The sequence below is a fragment of the Marmota marmota genome, unplaced genomic scaffold (genome assembly GCF_001458135.2).
Source record: "Marmota marmota marmota unplaced genomic scaffold, marMar, whole genome shotgun sequence".
Lineage (NCBI taxonomy): Eukaryota > Metazoa > Chordata > Mammalia > Rodentia > Sciuridae > Marmota > Marmota marmota.
In genome coordinates, this window is record NW_026000068.1 from 28,275,986 (window position 1) to 28,289,798 (window position 13,813).

At 35.2% G+C, this 13,813-nt stretch overlaps 1 protein-coding gene across 40 annotated transcripts in view; it reads left to right on the plus strand.

Moving 5' to 3' along the window:
• Adgrl2 (adhesion G protein-coupled receptor L2) overlaps window positions 1–13,813 on the plus strand; it is a 624,560-nt gene that overhangs the window by 171,682 nt on the left and 439,065 nt on the right. Inside the window, exon 1 of one of the 40 annotated variants that reach the window (XM_048814138.1) lies at window positions 1,486–1,500. The exons of the other annotated variants lie outside the window; for them this stretch is intronic. The gene's annotated coding sequence lies outside the window, so the exon portion shown is untranslated. Of the gene's footprint in view, window positions 1–1,485; window positions 1,501–13,813 lie in introns of those variants that run through there. 40 annotated transcript variants of the gene reach the window in all.

The following is a 13,813-nucleotide window of genomic DNA, read 5'->3' on the forward strand; positions in this document are numbered from 1 at the left end:
TCCACACCGCTCCTTGAAACTCTTTGTCTCACTATTCCCACAGATCTCACTGTTCCCTATTTCAGCCTGAAAAGACTATATGTAGGCGGCTACAGGTTGCATTGGAAAAAAAAAAAAAATTCAGCCTATCAACCATTTATATTCTTTTGATATTTTAGCACTGCTTATCATTGCTTTAATTATTTGGTAGCAGAATCGTATTTGTTATTTCTGACATAGAATATATTGTGTTTTAAAAAAAAGTTTAATGTACCATATGTTTCTGCATTGTTTTCTCTTGAAAAAAATGTCAAGGATTCATATCTATCTTTAATTTTCTTTTTTTAAATTTAAAAAAATTTTTTTTTGTAATTGTAGATGGACAGAATGCTTTTATTTTATTGCATATGGTGCTAAGGATCGAACCCAGTGCCTCACATATGCTAGGCAAGCGCTCTGCCACTGAGCTACAGCCTCAGCCCTCTATTTTTAATTTTCTATTCAAAGAATACACATTTATTTTGGAAAAAAAGTTTAAATTCAAAAACATAAGCACTATTGTTTCTCTTCTCTTAAATTGCACATATAGATTATTATTAAGAAATAAGGGAAATAGCTATTTATACCTCATTTGCCAGTGCAATTTTGAAGTTGAAGCCCAAATGCCTGAATTAGTGATATTATACACTAATGATCACAAATTTCCATGTCACCTTGGAAGAATGCACTAAATATTTTTCCTTTATTTTTAACTTGTGTTTCCATTACTATCAGTGCTTTATGCTAGAATAATAGTAATTATAAAACCATTAAAATACATCTCAGCATGAATACATCTTTACTTTGTATTTGCAAACTCAGTCGACTTAGCTAGGTTCTATTTTCAGTGTGATATAAATAGTTTGTTCTTATTTATTATCACTTCAAGCTTTCTACCTTCATTACATACCTTATGTTTTACATTATATGTGTATTATATATAATTACGTTTTGTGGTAAGTGCATAAAAACTCTAATTTAAAATGGCCATCATCTCCTTCTTGACTCTTCTACTATCTCCAATCTATTTACTTAGGGATACATACAAGTTTGTGGGGTTATTTTCTTTAGTTTGTCCCGACATTCACTAGTGAAAGTGGACTAGCTGGTGACACCACACAAGGAGAAAACAGTCATCCCCAGGACCTGGACTTTCTACTGAAGCAACTCCCCCATCAATGTTGGTAAAACTTGAACCCAAATATAATGTGAATGTCACAGGATTGTTTCTAAAACTGTCTTATGTAGCTTCTGATGGACATTCTTTAAAACTCTTAAGTTCAAGTTTGAAATTATTGCCTTTCTATGGATCTTAATCCACTTTTTATAAAGTCATGCTGGTTGTATTCTAGCAAGAGAGATGAACTTGTCAAGATGAAGAACACAAAGCAATACAGAAGAATTTACCTTTGTAAATTTAGAAGCATAGATGTATATTGACAAATAATAAACTCTCCCTGGAGTGAACAACAAGGGCACCAGGTATGTATGAGCCAACCACTATTTGATAAACCTCTATTTTTATTTCAAGGCAATTCATTCTTTCATTAATGGTACCACATAAAACCCAAAACTGGATAAAAAGAAACATATTATTTCCCCAGAAGCAATCAAAACAATGGTTCAGTAGTGTGTAAACAGAAGGGATGAGCCAAGTCCCATGAAGTTTTATCCACTTCATACTGCACGTCATAGGATGGTTAAATTATAAAATGATTTTTAACGGGTTGTTTTTGAGGTTGGATCTGACTGAAGTTTGAGCTTAAGCAAGGTGTTTTCCAGCATGTTTCCTTTTCTAAAACTTTTAATAGACATGTGGAAATGGAAGACACATGTTTAGCAATTATAAGGTAAGCTCATTTGAAACTCTCTCAAATAAGACTGAACATTTTCTAAATCACAGTGTCTGTGATTTTCAAAAGAGCTACTCAAGTCCTCAAATGAAAGCAATTGTGATGGACTGAATTAGGACAACTTTGTGGTTATATTTGATCATTTTTAAAGGGTGTACATTTCTAAAGGATATTGGTTTTCATGTCTCATGTATAAGTCTTCAGTGTAAGGAGACCAGGTTCCCTTGCCAGATGTGTATATATTCCAGCCGGGGCGGGGGGTACTTTTACATCCATAATATTGGAGAATAAATCTGCTGCTGCTTTGCTGTTGTAAATCTAACTTTAAGAATGAATTTCATAAAGTAATTGATCAAAATCACAAAAGGGATTAAAAATATGTCTACACTTCCTTATTAAATCTAATTTTAGAAAGTACATTCTTAAATCTGAAGCTCTTTTCTATCCAGACAACTGATTGGAATACTGAGGAACAGAGAGGCCTGCCCAGGTCAACATTTCATTTCATTTGGGCTCCAGGTTTCTGAATGAACTTCAACACAGAGCCTTGTAGACATCTGAACTCCATAAATCCACAGGTGTTTAAGTAGCCCTGAAGGTTGGGTCAGACAGCAGACTTGTTCCACTCTGACTTTACAAGGATTTCATACTGTGTCAACAACACTTGCAAGGATTTCTCTTTATTGCTCAATAAAACCAGTAGCAAAAGGACACACTTTTAGTGTTCTTCCCTAAACTGTGACGTGGTTTGGTTTTATTTCTGATATGAGCTGATGTTTTAGGATAGGTATGTATATACTCTGATGTCTATATTAGGGTATTTTGCATACAATGTAGGTAGCAGTTTAGTATTTACATCTTGAACAGGATAGCTTGTTTAGTTTTGTTTTCCTTTTGCTTCTTTTGATTTGTTTTGGTAATTAAGCCAGAAGCCAGATGCAGAGGGCAAGCTCAAAAGAAAAACTAAGTTTCGTAGAATGAAAAGTATATAGTATGATTTGAATGTTATTACAATCTGTGATAGTCAATAATATCGCTCTATAGGACATTATCAGTTCAGCTTAGACTGTGAAATTAAGTCCAAAAACAAAACAAAAGCAAAGAATTAAAAAGAAAAAAAAATTGTAAAAAAAAAAAACGGGAAAAGAAATAAAAAAACAGGGAATTTTCAAGATTAGAATTCAGAAGAAAAAATGTGAAAGTCCTTGATAGATAGTCAGGAAAGGCTGAATTAACTCACATAAAAAGCCTAGACTTTCCATGTTGCTCCTATTTTAAGATTTTGAGTGATTTTTAGAAACATGTTTATAAGTTTTTTGTTGTGTTATTAAAATGGTATACTTGGAAGTATATTTGACATCGAGGCAGGATAAAACCACGAACATCAACATGGTCCTTTATATGGACTACATGGTATTTCTGGGATGTGGTGGTTTAATATGCAATATTTCATTTCTTAACAGATGTTTCTAGGATGTCTTGAGTACAAAGAGCTTGAGTATTTCAGGGAAATAATCATTGTTAGCATTGTTGTAGGGACACACAGATGCCAGAGTCTTGCATTCTTCCCACTTTTAAAAAGTTGCTAAAGAACATTGACCCTGCCTACATGGTGAATAAACAAACATATGGGAAAGAGAAAACCAGGTCTGCTCAAGTACACATTGATTAGCAGTCCAGCCTGATTCCCCATCAACACATCATGTATAAATGATGAATCAAGTAAATGACTGAAGATCAAAGACCACCAGTATGGAAAACTAAAGACGCGGAGTTAACCTCCAAAGGATGCCATATCTACTGAGTTAACAGCTCACGCTTGCACACAATGCCCCCTCATGCATGGATGGTGTGCATTTACAGTTCAAGTGGCCTTTGTAAATGCCTTCTATATATAAGCTGCTTTGCCAGCTTTCTTGGAGAAGCAAGCAAATATTCCTTTCATGCTCCCAAGCATGAGTTTGAAACATTTGAAAACTGATCTCATATTTGGTAGATTTTTAAGTGATTAAGTACTTTCATTTCTAACTATTTTTTGTTTATTAAATCAGCAGGGATAAAAAAAAAAAAAAAAAAAAAAAAAAAACTTCAACAAAGTGCATACCTGCTTGAAAGTAACTAAGACTCTACAAATGTAGCAGGAAGTGATAAGACTACCAGATGGCTAATTATTAGATGAATTTTTGAGAAAGAAGTAAGCCTGGGAATGTAGCTCAGTGTAGTATTTTCTAGCATGCAAAGGCCCCAGCTTTAAATCTCAGCACTGAAAACAACAACAGAAAGTTGTGTGTATGTGTGTGTGTGTGTGTGTGTGGTGTGTGTGTATGAAGAAAATTGTGTGTGGGGGGAGGGGTGTAGGTATGTATATGTGTATGAATATAAACAGGGAAAAATTATACCTGAAGTACAAGCAATATAAACCATTTAAAGGCATATTGAAAAGTGGGGAAGTTTGCTGAAACACAAAGATCCTAAAGTTGTATATTTAATAACATTGACAGCTCATATAATCACTTCTATGGAGTTTAAGAGAACAGGTTGTCTGAATATTCATTTACTTGAAAAATGGACATACTGAGGAAGGAATGTAGAGACGTGCTCATATATGTCACTATAAAGTTCATTTTCCACACAAATATTTAAAAACTTATAAATTTTGTGTTTTCTTTTGTTTCCTTCTACTTCTCCTCCCAGCCCCTCTCCTCCTCTTCCTTCTCCCAGTGCTAGGGATCAAACCCAGGGATTACCTTTAAAATATAAACAGAAGGGGATCCAATGTCTCAAATTATAAGAGAAAGAACTAGTGAGCTTTGTTAGAACAAAAGATGGTAGAAAGTGAAGATGCAAATAGGAGTTAAAAGAAAGAAAAGTAGTACATGTCTGTAGTCCCAGATTTTAGAAAGGGGAGGCAGGAGGGTTTCTCAACTAAGTTCAAGGTCAGCATGGGCAACAAACAGAGGGAGACTCCTACCTCCTTAAAAAATAGAGGGCCTGAGTTTAACACAGTAGGAACGTGCTTGCCCAGCTTGTATGAGGCTCTGGGTTTTATCCTTAGCACATCTCTCTCTCTCTCTCTCTCTCTCTCTCTCTCTCTCTCACACACACACACACACACACACACACGAAGCTGAAAGAAAAAAACATTAAACCTTCAATCTTGGATTGGAGGGTAAAAGGATTTCTATTGTCATAGGCACTCCTAGTTACTTATTTGTTAATCCTTTCCGTCATTCTTCCTTGAAAGCAGAAGCCTGTATTTTATCCTTTGCAGTGCTGTACCCACAAAATACTATATATTCCATCCCCTCTTGTAGTTAAGGTTGTCCAAAGTGACGTGGCCATGAAAGCTTGTTCTGCAGCAGCCATTCTATGACATGAGGTAACCCCAGGATGTGGGTCAGTGCTAAAACACAATGAAATACGAAGAAGGAACCTAAGCTCCTGAGGACCATAGTGACACCCATCTCCAGCCTGGACTGTCTGCTCCTTGTATTTTATATGAAGGGAAACAAACCTCTCTCTTATTTTAAAAAAATGTACATTAGTGATAAATATTTTGCTTCTTATTAGGAAATTAAAACTTCCAGTTCTCCAATAGTGTTTATTTCATCATTTTTCCAATTTAATATTTTGATTATCGTTGACCTAATAAGTTGAAAAATTTTATCATTTTGTATATGTGACTCGAATTAGCCAAAAAAAAAAAGAGATAAATGATGAAAATACATAGGTGTTTCTACATAAATATATTCACAAAATAACCAAAGAAGTAAAGAACACTTTAAATTCTACTCGCTTCTTAAATATCAATTTTTGAGTAGTTTTGCGTATATTTTATAAGTTCAAAATTCAGTTAAATGTACAGAACTTTATTCTGGTAATGGCAGTCTATTGACTGAAATCACATGGGAATGAAAAATGTAATAAAACATAGAAATACTTAGATTATTGCTAGAAAAAAGGTGCATTTTAAATGAAAAACACTTGGATCTATACATGCTAAGGTTTCTAATGATTGAAAGTCATCACCATGCAATATTTTAAACATAAATTAAGAAAGCATGATTTCTAAACTTGGTAAAACTGATTTCAAGTGAATAAAATTAACCTTAAAATTGGATACAATGTTCAATATTTGGACTTTAGAAGGAAGTTTTAGACAGCAAGGCATTTCATCCTGCTGTCCAGATACTATTCTGATCTGATGATGCAGAGTGCACTGCTGACGTCAATCCAAAATTTGCCTATATAGGACTTGATGAATACACTTGCTTCCTTTCTAGATTTCTTCCTCTATCCAGAAACAGAACAGGAAGATCATTTATTTTGCAAATAGACAAGTATGTGAGTAGCATAAAATGATCATGGAATATGGCCTCTGTGGACATCTAACGTATATGTCTATTTTGAATCTTGTAATAAGTACACAAATGCATATGTAAGCGATAGACAAAGCCTGCAAAAAAAAATGAATGAAACTTCGGCTTAATATTAAAGTACAATATAACCTTAGTACTAGTGAGAAATACTTGCATCTAAATGTCATACAGTTCTAGAAGTTACATAGGGCAGTGTCATTCACCCTCAAAGAGACTTGTGAAAAACATTTCAGGAGCAAATAAATTAACAAACAAATGAAAAGCCCTAAAAATCCTAAATGTAATAGCACAATGGCTCAGTAGATGCAACATCAGGTTGTCCTACACAACACAATTACCATCCAGTGTATTAGAGGGGGTAAAAGCCAAACTCCTAGGGAGAGATCTTTGGCTGTCCATCAGATGCAAGTCTGTGGTTGCAGTAAATATTTCTCTCCAAGTATCACTGGCTATCTTCCTATCTTTAATTTCAGCTCCTTTAAATTTTATTTCATGAAATATTAAGATATGTTTGTACTCTTCTATTTTTAGTCCTATTTCCCAAAAGTGTCCTATTTGTACAATACATCAAAAAAGACAGAGTTGGCTGTATGTTTCTTCCCTTTGTTGGGATATGTGGAAGGAAGGGAGTGGAGGTTATTTTGGGCGAGAATTTGTCTCTGGTCAGCTGAAACTCATCAGTGAAGTAATTTCTATTTAAGTCTTGGCTTTGTCACTCGGTTGTAACAAGCCAGAACTATCAAACAGAAATTGGGATACAAATCAGTAATGGGTGCCAGAGAAAATGCATGGACAAAGAAGAATTACATTTATTATAAGGCAGGAGGGAGTGGTCAGTGGTCATCCCAAGCCAAGAGTCTCATCAGAAGTTTGGGTCAGGAGATGCTGTAACACTCATTCTAAAATCCCATTACATACTCTCAGAGAATCCTTATCCACTGCTCAAAACATGGGTCCCACTGGGTATTTTTGTCTGATTCTTGATGTGGGGTGAGGGGGGAGGAGTCACCGGGTGAGTAGGACACAGAGACACTTCCTGAAACAATTTTAAAATTAATAGCTGGCTTCACTTTTAAATTGGATGAATACCAGTGTCAACATTCCCAAGCTCGTCTCCTTCATGTTTTGACAACGTTCAGTGACCTAACAGCACCAGGTTTTGCAAACTCTCTTCCTTAAATGCCAATTCTGCATAGTAAGTTGGAAATGTCTTGTTAGTAGTGTCAGAATGTTGCTGATTTTCACTCTCTAAAGTGAAAGTCTTACTTCAATCAATCAGCAATATTCTTAGCAATGTATCTGTTACAGGAAAACTGAAAGAAGATGTGGTGTTCCATTTCTTAAATCGGATCTATGTTCATCATCTTAAAAGGTGTAATTGGGAAGCTCTGGGTCCTTCTTCTGAAGATGGGCAGTTTGTTTGGAGTAGCTTTTCCCAGAGGCAAGATCAAATGCCTATGCTAAGCCCAAATCATTACATAACTTTCCCATCATCCTTAATCTGTTTTATGAAAATAAATAACATAGTCACACAATTCTATTGGTGGGAAAAAACTTTAAAAAATCACCCACGATTGTCATTTCATGTCATCACTGAGAAAACAGAGCTCTGAGAAATTGATTAATTTCCTCTAGAGCACACTTTGGTGGCACCTTTGTGGCAAAGGATGAGTTGACACCCAGAGGTCTTGATTACTAGTTCACCATTCTTTCCAGGACAACTACAAATGTTACCGGAAAAAAAAAATCAACACTACTCCTTTATAAATTCTCTCTCTTAGTCTCTTCAATTTAACTTTTCTTCACAAAGGAATATTTTAACACTTCAGGTATTTTTTATCCTGCAATGTCTGTGCTCAAAGCTATTAATTTTTAAAAAGTGCTCAGAACTAACATATTCCAAATAATGAAACTGGTACCCTACATCACCATCTTTTATTTAATAAATTTAATCTGCCCGTGAAAGCCCCGGGTAGGCAAGTTTGCACTTAGCATGCATCAGAGAAGCACATGTGTGACATAGATAGATAACTATTAACTCCTTTTAAGCCTTCAAATGCCTTAGAATATCGGAGTAAAAAATCTGAAAACTGCAGATCTTATTCAAATGAACCAGGATAGAGCAGATGGTTGAAGAAGGCACACAAGCAAGAAGGAAATCTCCTGTTCTCCCTTTCTGATTACTTTGCCCACAGAGGAATAACGATTCAAAGAAAATCAGTAATCATGGCGGATGTCATTAGCATATTCCCAATAAGGGAGCTTACATAAAAATTCCCAGAGAAAATGAATGACTGCTTGAAGATCAATGTGCAAAGAGCACATTTTCAGCTGCCTCTTTTCTCCAAAACGTGAACATTTTATAAAAATTATAAAAATTGATTATAAAAATTGAAGTTCATAAAAATAACATGCAAATACTAAGGGTTACTCAAATTAATAATGGTGACTATTATGAGCAAAATAAAGTAAGTGCTTTTACAAGTTTATCAGTAATTAGAATAGTACCTAATGTTGCACATTTCTAATTACATTCCATTTGGATTGCAAGGAAATCCGAAGACTTATTAAAATATCGAACATCCCTCTTCTCACCCCTTTGTAAAGGAGGATTAAGCAAGCCACAGTGAAGTATCTTTATTGCTTTATTGTGAATCCATGCAGTAAAGTGTGTTTTTCCCCTCCTTAGTGGATGAGCCGAAATCATTGAAATAGCAGATCAACTCTAAAGGAAAACTTGGATGAAACAAATTTAAAATGGAAAAAATTCTAACTCACGTGACAATGAATTTAACTTTCCAATGTTGAGAAAACATTTTGGAAGATGTGCTTTTAATTAATGCTAAGCAAGAAAATAAGAGATGCTTACCTAAAAAAAGTCAAACATAACACACCTGATGAGAGTTTGTCATTGGTACAAACCTCTCATTGCTTTCTTGCAGAGTTTCTGAATTTCTAGTTATTGAGGGGCTACAAACATCCACTGTTGTCAAGCTGAATTTTTTTTTCAAGCTGAATATTTAATCCTCCAACACAGGACATAAGAATTACCTGTATAGGAAGAACAACAGTCACCAAATATGCAAATATCATTATCAATAATAAATCTCCCTCCTAAATTAACCACGAGAAAACAATATTGGCAGGTCTTCTTGTTAAGTAGAGAGGACCTAGGCGATGCCATCATTGATTAGACCAGGAGGAAGCAGATGGTTAAATAATACAATAGGAAATGTCACAATCATTTTAATTTTATTATTGAAACCCAAACTTTCAGTAGCAGTAGACAGATTGCCTTCATTTTTCATCCATAAAACAAGCATTTTGAACATTTCATCAAAAAGAACTTTTTCTTACACTGGCATTGCAACCAATAAAACCTTTTATGCATGGCAAGTTGGCAGAAACTATTAATAAAATGTCTGTCAACTGCACATCGTTCTTTTTTGCTCTGGTAAAAATGGAGGGGACCATTAATTACAGTTTCTGTCACACTCAAAAGACACAATGATTGTTCTGGTTTCTTAGCCTGAATTCACCTAGTGACCACCTCTTCTGTTGGATTTGAAAAGGAATAGGTCCTTATCCATCTAAACAAAAAGCTACAGAGCTCTCCCAACACATTGCCTGTGTCTGCCTGGGCAACAAATGTGGTATTTTAGGTTGACTCTGAAAGAGGATTATGAATATGGATAGAATGCAAATACTTCATCTATCTTAATCAGAATACAGGAATTCAAGCTGTTGAGGAAAAAAAAAAAAAAAGACCTTAGAATTCCCATACAAGGAAAGAAATTTTATAGTGCTTATTGAATTTAGAAGACAGAGATTAGAAATGAACTTAATGAATCTGTTCATCAGAAAGCAAGCAACAGAGCAACAGACTTAGCAACAAGTGTAGAATAATTATCCTGGACGACAAATAAATATAATGAACTTTCAGAGTGGGAAACAACTGTTCAACACAATTTAAAAAGTAAACAATATATATTTTTTTCCAATGTGGATTTATTTGCTTTGTCCTCCTTTTTCTACTGGATTAAACTTTTTTTTTTATTAACTATTTCAAACTCCATCCTCCTAAACTGATCTTTTCTCCAGAAGTTTCCTATAGTGGAAAAGGAAGAGCAGAACTACATAATTTCTGTAACAAACCATAAAGGTAACAAGGAGCCCAGGAATGACTTGGATAGGTTCCTTCTGAATTTGCAACAAGTTTTTAGCAATAACACCATGCCAGTTTTCCTTAATATTTCAATTTATCTGCTCCAAGTAAGTCAACAAAAAGGTCTAGGTAGTTTGGTTTACCTCCTCTAGGTCCCCCATTTCCTTTTGTTTTTAATGAATGTATTTGCTTTAGGCACTAGAGTGTAGAAATGCAAGAAGTTTCTTTGTTTATTTAGAGAAATATTTCAATTTAGTATACTTAATATTAACACTAATAATGACAAGTCCTGATGCTATGGATTTTTTTTCATTCTGTTTTCATTATTTTATGAAGTTCATTCAAGAATTTCTTTATCTATGCAGGATAGGAATTTGAAGAGATGGGATATATAATTTTAAAGAACAAAAATGTTTTCTAATAATTTGTAAAATGAAAATAAGAATCTACAAATACATATTATCATTTATCTAGATTCAAGTCCTAGGTCTGCCTGATACTAGTTGTGTGACTTTAAGCAAGTTAAGTTTTCTATACCTAAGTCTCTTCATCTGCAAAAAGATGAAAATCCTAGTGTTTACTTCACACAAGGAAGTAAAGGATACCAAGTCATGAAGTACCTAGAACACTACTTGTTTATAGGAGGTGCTATAGGAAGTGCTGTATAATTGTTAGCCACTAATATTAATGGGTCTACTTTCCTTGGATCTAAGGCCAAAAATGAAAATTGTGACCCGAGTTCAAAATTGAAAGGCTAAAGCACTAGATTGTCTGTCATCCTGGACTGCTACTAGAATAGGTATGGCAAATTTTTGAGAAGAATTTTACACAATGAAAGCAGGGACTCTCATTATGAAGGGGATACTGTGAGCAGCTACTCAATTAGTAGATCAGATTGAAGACCACAGAAAACAATAATGTTGGTAATGCTCAAGTTTCCTCACAGGACAAATGACTATAAAAATCCAGCGAGTATCAAGAACTATCCTTATTTGGCTATAAAGTTTGAATCTGAGAAGGAACCTTGCTGTTTCTTACCGGGCTTTACACACACACACACACACACACACACACACACACATACATTATATATATACATATGTATGTGACTCTTAATAATCTTTTTTAAAAACCTCTATTGAATAGAACTTTTATTACCACTGGTTAAAAAAATGGCATATCATAAGAATCTGGCAAGCATTCCGAGCCATTTAATCTTTCATCAAGGTTTAATCAGAAGAGGTTTATATCTCTTTTGTGCAATGTCAAGTGCCCACCACAATTTGTCTCCCCCGTGCTGGACTGACAGATTGAGCAAGTATGCAGAGAGCCAGAATATTTGAGTATAATTGCAGTGTCAGCACTGTTAACTGTATTTATGAGAAGAGAGTTAACACTATGACATTAATAATTTCATCAGATTACACATGTTTGCTTGACAAACAAGCAAGCTATTCTCCTTAAATTATCTGTGACTAGTGCCGATTTCAGCTGGAGAGCCGCCATGAATTCCAGTTTTAGAAGAAAAATAAACTCACTAAAACACTATTCAACTTATATTGTTATGTTTAGGGGAGGGGAAAAAATTAAGTCTTTAAATATTTGCATTGAGCCAGACTTTATAAACCCTGGTTTCCTGTCAATAAGGAAGCAAAAAATGGTTAGGACCTTACAACAAAAAGGAAGGGCCAGGAAGTACAATAATTGTGTCTCGCTGTACCATAGTTCAAAAATAGCTTCGGGCAGAGACATGAAGTCTTTTAGTTTGCCTTGACTTTTGAAACCACGAGATGCTCACCTGCAGTGGTTTCCGTGATTTGTGGCAGCTCACCAAAAGCACAGGATAATAAAGACAGTTTGTTACCCTCTAATTTTGGAGGGGCATAACACATGAAACTTGTACAGCAATCTCTTTCCTACATATTTCACTCCATAAGGGGAAACAATAAGAGGGAACATGACATGTATTAGAGAAGTAAATTACAATGTTATACTCTTTGGTCCAATAAACCATTGTGGGCTGTCATGCTCCTGACGACTGAAGTGTTGTTTTATGCTACAGCTTAATCAGCCGGGTCTGGGCTGCACTTTCATATGCCAGTGCCTTAGGCAGCAGCAATGCTGTGATTCACACACATGATCACAGAAGCCTGTATGGTGAGGTCCTCACAACCTGCCATGTGCATTATTGGCCTGGGTGATGGATCACCTTGCAGTTCATTTTGAAGAGGGAATGGGACTTGAACCGGATGGTTAAAATTATCACAAAACGTTGAGCCACCTGTTTGTCTTATTTAATAGGAGCATCTTGCTGGTGTTGGTTCTAACAAAGGTAATGTTTCATCATTTGAGCTTGGAATCTATGCCCTTTCGAGAACCCTACAGGCAGGAAGCATCTGTATTTATGAAGCTTACATGAGGCGGCATGATGTGAACCTGAATGCAAAAATTAGAGAGAAATATATTGATTCCATCACCACGAGTTCCAGAAGAAAAGCCCACCACTGCTATAAATACTTACACAATCGGGTGTCAAGAGCAAGTATTTGGCCTTCCTTTTTAATAATTAAGATAGCAGTTATATATTCACTTTTATTATTCTTATGGCAGTAGGTATAATGAAACAAAGAGAATGGTAGTAATAGATTTTAAACACACCCATAATCTTCATTTATACATATCATACCTTCGTGAAAAAAAAAGTAATAGATATACTTAGAAAAAAAAAGGAATAATTTATCCTTGGACTGAGAAAAAATCTTGACTTGGTATCAATCAGTCACTTAGGAATCTTATTGCCAGAGTTTTATATAAAGAAAAAAATATTTATGAACCAAAAAAGATAAAGCAAGTTTCCTTACTAGGGTGGCTATTATTAAAACAGAAATAAGTATTAACAAAGATGCAGAGAAAGTGAAAAGTTCACTGCTACTATGATGTTAAGCATTTAAGGATAAATTTGATGTTTCTATTAGAAAAATGCTGGTATAAAAGTATTTGGATTTGAAAAGTCATTCTGTTCACTTCTATGACAGCATTTTTACCCTGAAACTGTGTTTTACTCAGCTTTTTTGCTGTTGTAACTAAAAGATTTGACCAGAGCAACTATAGAGTAGGAAAGGTTTATTTAGGAGCTCACGATTTCAGAGGTCTCAGTCCTTAAGAGGATGGCTCCATTCCTTGGGGCTCAAGATGACGCTGGACATCATGGAGGAAGTGTGGCAAAGGGAGGCAGCTCACATGGTGATCAGAGAGCAGAGAGAGGCTCCACTCATCAGATACAAAATACATACCCCATAGCCACGCCCCCAATGAACCACTTCCTCCAGCTACACCCCACCTGCCTCCAGTTACCACTCAGTTAACCACATTAGGGGTTAATTCACTGATTAGAGTAA